This window comes from Lithobates pipiens, unplaced genomic scaffold (assembly GCF_037356315.1).
Source record: "Lithobates pipiens isolate NorthernLeopardFrog02 unplaced genomic scaffold, aLitPip1_a1.2 Scaffold_19, whole genome shotgun sequence".
Classification (NCBI taxonomy): domain Eukaryota; kingdom Metazoa; phylum Chordata; class Amphibia; order Anura; family Ranidae; genus Lithobates; species Lithobates pipiens.
In genome coordinates this window covers 569,999,053-570,005,052 of record NW_027507764.1, presented here as the reverse complement: position 1 = coordinate 570,005,052, position 6,000 = coordinate 569,999,053, and the positions used below count along the sequence as shown (strand labels likewise).

The following is a 6,000-nucleotide window of genomic DNA, read 5'->3' as shown; positions in this document are numbered from 1 at the left end:
GGTCGCAGCAGAGAGGTGAATCCTGCCACAGAAGGATAATAAGCCAAGCCAATGTGCACACAGAGGGACGGCTGCTCATAAGGTTTAATTAAAATGAAAAGCAGCGGATGAGGAGAGGAAGGGCGTGCGCCTGGGCTGCACTTAGAGCAGTCAGATGCAGACAGGGCTTCCGCAACCTCTTAAAGTGGACCGTTCAGTAACTTAAGAAGTCTGCAGAAATGAATTTCCAGGAGGAGCACTGTGATCTTTGTTGGAGATCTCTCCCTATATGCCCTGAGGAGTACATATATCATTCTATGAGTAAGAACATAAAGAAGACAAGAGAACAAGATAGCAATTAATCAAAAGAACTAAAAAGTAGATTAAACCTTTGAACTACACAGTCTGGCAGTAAATCTCCAAGGTCCAGGTTATGGTTGTCAATCAGTATATCTTATTGTGTGACATTCAGTCCACGGCTTCCAACGTGAATACGTTGTTTGGTAGTTACCCTGTGATGTGTCAAACATTATCTCATATGTAGTGTGTGTATTGGTCGTACTAATAACTTCACTTAAAGAAGGTGCTTCATGTTCCCTCCAGTGTCTCACTATTGATAGTCTGGTGCTTAGTAGAACATGAGTCACTGTAACCCTGAAGGCCACTGAGATGGATTCCATTCCCAGGGATAAGATGACCAAACCTGCTCATAAGGGGACCTGTATGCCTTGGATTTGTGAGAGTAATCTAAAGATTGCTGTCCAAAAGGTGTGTATGCCTGGGCATGACCAAAATATGTGAAACAACGTACCTATAGTTCCACAATTCCTCCAGCATAGTGGGGAAGTCTGTCTCAAATCTGGATTTTCTAAGGGAGGGGTAGGCAACCTCGGCTCTACAACTGTTTTGAAACTACAAGTCCCATGAGACATTACAAGACCCTAACAATCACAGGCATAACTTCTAGAGGCAGAGGCATGATGGGAATTGTAGTTTCACCACGGCTGGTGGGCCGAGGTTGCCTATCCCTGTTCTAAAGGGTGTCAAGCACCATCGTAGCAGTATTTTTTGGGTTAATTCCCATAAGTTAACACTATTTGTTGCTGCATAAGTAATATTGAGTGCTTTTTTGCCATTGCTCTGTGGTGTACAAAGTATCCATTTCCTGTCCCCATGCTTTAATAGATAAGGACTTAGTGAATACATTCTTATTGAGGGTATTATAGAATAAAGAGATACCTTTAATGCTAGTGGTGGGTCTGGTGAGCTATAAAGCTGTTCTCCATGACAACAAGGTAGAGTTATTCGAGTTGGTGAGGAGAAAATTAGTATTCGAAAGATACCTGTATTGCTTGGAATCCTCTAATCGGTATTCTGTTTGTACAGCTCTAAACGTTTTAGGAGTAGGACCTACCATAAGAGAGTCTACTACCTTTATCCCCTTGGAGACCCAGGTTGCTATATGTAGGCCTGGGATGATCATGGGCAGACTGGAGATGGGTAGTGAAAGAGATGTTGTAATAGAGTCCTCAGTCGGCAGAGCTAAAATAGTCTTCCAGGCTTGAAGTGTAACGGTTATAGTAGGGGATAGAGTAGCACTCATATGTGTTTTTTATCTAGTGCTTTTAATTGATGGAACAATGTCTATGAATGGAGATGGGGGGGGGGGGGGGGGGGGGCAGAAAGGACAGGAATAGTTGACACTCTTCATGAGTGCCTATGACAGGTCCAGGTCCTGTGTTAACCCTGCAACACTGGAAGATGGTGTGCCTACAGCCTCTAACTTAGGAAATCAGGCCCCATCTTTTCCCCCCTTTTCTTTGAACTTCATTCGGTAGACTACAGGTAACCTAGACTCGAATTTTATGAATTATTCCCGGTAATCAGAATTCAGTGCAACCTCAGCTTGGGTGTCACTACAGGGTAGAAGTTAAGCTGAACTACAAGTACAAAAATTCTCAGCTTCTGCTCTTCTGGACGTTACTGAATGGGACCAGACTCAGGTAAGAATAAAAGGGGCTGGGGGCTCCTGTAGAACAGAAGGCTTTAGAACCGCTTTAAATGGATTGTAAAGGCAGAAGGTTTTTTATTTTTTATTTTTTTATCTTAATGCATTCTATCCATTAAGATAGAAAAACCTTCTGTGTGCAGCAGATCCCTTCAGCCCCCTAATACTTACCTGAGCCGGTCTTTATCCAGCGATGTTGCAGGAGTGCCTAAGCTGCCCTGGACTCCCCCCCTCATTGGCCGAGACAGCAGTGTGGTGCCATTGGCTCCAGCTGCTGTCAATCAAAATCATCCAGCCAATCAGAAGAGAGAGGGGTTGGGGCCAGGTCATGGGCTCTGTGTCTGAATGGATACAGAGAGCTGTGACTCGGCTCTGGTGCCCCAATAGCAAACTGCTTGCTGTGGGGGTACTTGTCAGGAGCGAGGGACCAGGAGCACAGAAGAGGGACCCGAGAAGAGGAGAATCTGGGCTGCTCTGTACAAAACCAACTGCACAGAGCAGGTAAGTGTAACATGTTTGTTATTTAAAAAAAAAGAAAAAACATAGACTTTACAATTTCTTTACGATGTGCATTGATCATGTAGTTCATGGTGTCATTCATTGCCCTGTATGTACAGCTTATAGTAGAGTAAATCTTCATATTCCAATGTCAGAAGTTTCTGTTTGTATTTTAACATGAGACATGCCCCATGACACTGAACAGGTTATCACATGACCTCTGTCTGTAGTCTAAGAACTGACACTTCCAGGTGAAGAAACTACATACAGTATTCCACAATCCTTGGGCCTTTCAGTCTAGTGTTCTGCAGCTGAGGGTTAATCGGTAACTAAATCTGACACAGACACCAGCAGGCAGAGCTGTGGAGGGAATAGATGTGTTTTCATTGCATTAGCACTCCCACATTTGTGATGCAAACTAAATGGTGAGGCATTTAGGGAATAGAGGCAAGCTAGGTGAATGAATACATGGACATAGGGAAATCGGTCAGCCATGACACTATAACTTGCAGCCACAATATGTGCGCAGTCCGTCTATTACAAGGTAAGGCAAACAAATGACATGGGGAATATAACTACGCTAATACCTATTATATGTAGGGGGGGGGAGGTTCTTTGGCTCAACATACAGTGCACATGCAAAAGATTTTAACTAATAAAGGATAAGAGGGAAACACATACATGGCACATATCAACCATAATAGTATCCACCGTTGTTTTGTTTAATACTATTTGTCATAAAAATAGCATTAATATATCATTTAAAAACAGGAAAACAAGAATAACACCCGTATACAATACAATTCATGCTCTATCACCAGCTATATAAACATTTTGCTTGAGTGGTTAGCATATCCATCAAACTCCATCATTTTTATAGGCACTTTTACGCCACATGTTCCTTGGAAGATTATTCCACTTCTTCGGGAGTGTGTAAGTACTGTACATGGGTAAATGCAGATTAAAATGGTCAATGTCGTCTCCCTCAACCCTGCATTGGGGTTGGGGAACCAGGCTAATGACCCCCACAAGAAACCAGGAAGAACCCAGGGTCCACAACATGGAGACACATCCTAAGCACCTCAGGACTTCAAGACTTTTATAGTCACATGTAAACACTTGTAAGGAACAGCCTGATGCACGTGCTGGCTGAAGAAACTAGGTCTCCAGGTTTTTTTGTCTATATGCACTCTTCTGCAAAAAATTGCTTTGGACCAGTATCCTTATTAAGGTAGAACATGCCTGTATAATGTAAGTTGACATGAACATTTGCATCTCCCCCCGCAGGGTAACGGTGAAGGGGTGACAATGCAGGAGCACAACTGGAAGACTGTTGCCAACCCATAACAAAAACCTCCATGGCAGGATCACCAGGTATTATTTTGGTATTATTTTACTGCAGCTGCAGATTTAAAATGATTGACTGGTTAAAAGTGTTAAACGAGTATGGATTTTTAAAAAATATATATATTCTTACCTAGGTGGATGCAGCATCGATGTAATGCTGCATTTATTCTGAGTGATCAAACACCACTGATAGCTCAGTTCTCCCCGCCGCTCTGAGCAGAAAGCCGTGACTGTCAGTCACCACTGCCTGCTCCGCCCCACCTCTGGGCTGTGTAGGGGGCGGGAGAAGCTGGCTCAGGCTCTCAGCGGCTCGCTAAGAGGCTGAGCCAGGTGCTGGTTCAGGCTCCTGGGTGGATCCCTACCATATGGTTGCGATGTTTCTGCAGTCTGTACTGGCTCTGTCACATCAGCTGACAGTGAGCTTTATCCCATTGTTTGCTGAAAACGGGTCACAGGAGTGCACAAGGAACTGCATTCCTGTGATCCACAGGAGAAGTACAGCCAAACAAGATTTGACTGTACTTCTCTTTTAAAGCAATTAAACACTCCTTTGTCTCAAAACCAAACTCCATTTATGTACACTTCCTTCTACATCATGCAAAGATGCTTGTTTAGATGCTGGATTAGTAGAGCCTGTAATTCTGGGTCGGTTGGAATTAGGTGATGTATGTCTCATAGACCCCAGGGCTGAGGCTATGTCTCCAGCTCGATCTCCTCTTGGCTATTCATACAAAAATAATTGGTGCCTTGTGTTTTTTAAATAAATGAATGGTCTGGGGGAGAGGAAGGCGGAGATAGTACCTACATCCGAGCAGGTCAAAAGTACATAACTCAAATGATTAACACATATGCAGATTTCCGGACACAGAGGATGGAATTATGTAACTTAGAACAAGGTAGTTCAAACCTCCAAAACAGCAGCAGCACTACAGACCTTGTGGAATCACAATGGGCGTGCCAGCTCAAAAAGTCAGTCTCCACTTGCTATGGATGAAGAGGAACCACACACACCACATATCTCTAAGGGGGAGATTTACTAAAACTGGTGCACACAGAATCTTGTGCAGATGTTCATAGTAACCAATCAGCTTCCAGGTTTAATTGTCAAAGCTTAAAGGGATTGTAAAGTTAAAAATTTAATTTTTTTTTAAATAACAAACATGTTATACAGTACTTACCTCCACTGTGCAGCTCGTTTGGCACAGAGTGGCCCCGAACCTGCTCTTCTGGGGTCCCTCGGCGGCTGTCTCTGCTTCCTCCCGCAGGTGCTTCTCACATTCATGCGAGCTCCCTCGCATGGTGAGAAGCATCTGCTGGCGCGCTCCCGTGATACAGCCGGCGGCTATAGCCACTTGCTGTATCACACGGCCCCGCCCCCCGGCGCTCCGTGTCAGTGGATGTGATTGACAGCAGCGCGAGCCAATGGCTGCGCTGCTTTCCATCCATCCACTCCAGCCAATCAGCGGCCAGGCTGAGTGGTGAAGAGAAAGTCGAGGATGAGCGCAGGACTTTCGAGGGGTGAGGTAAGTAAAACGGGGAGCTGGGGGCGCCGGGACTGTCAGATGTTTTTTCACCTTAATGCATAAAATGCATTAAGGTGAAAAAACATTTACCTTTACAACCCCTTTAATTGAAGAAAGCTGAAGATAGAAGCTGATTGGGTACTATGCTCAGCTGCACCAGATTCTGTGCACACCGGTTTTAGCCTAGGTTCACAACTTTATGTGTTGTACATTCATTTGAATGGGCTGCCGTGCATAGGGAAAAGGTCCCTGCACCTTTTCAGAAATCACAACCCGCACAGCAACCACACTGCAGTGCAGTTGCCAGTGCGGGGGTGATTTGCAGTCCAGGCAGCCTGTCATTAAGAATAATGGTTCCCACGGCACTCATGATTAATGGCACCCACCCACAGGTCCCCTGCTTTGTGTGCAGGTGGTTGCAGCTGCAGGACATAGCGGGGGTCCCACACTGGCTTCCACCCACACAAGTGTGAACCAAGCCTTAGTATATCTCCCCTGAAGTATCCTTTATTGAACCATCAGTAGTATGGCTGCTTCCATTATGTTCCTGTCCAATGATCACCCTTCTTTAATGACTGTCACTGATACAGCTTTTTTACAAATCCTGGGCAGGGACATCATGGAAGCATCCATACTACTAATGAT

The 6,000-nt window shown here is 44.7% G+C and overlaps 1 protein-coding gene across 5 annotated transcripts in view; it reads right to left on the bottom strand.

Annotated features, from left to right (window-relative positions):
• The window catches only part of KHDRBS3 (KH RNA binding domain containing, signal transduction associated 3), a 238,863-nt gene that overhangs the window by 124,870 nt on the left and 107,993 nt on the right, over positions 1-6,000 (bottom strand). The gene's annotated exons all lie outside the window — the stretch shown is intronic.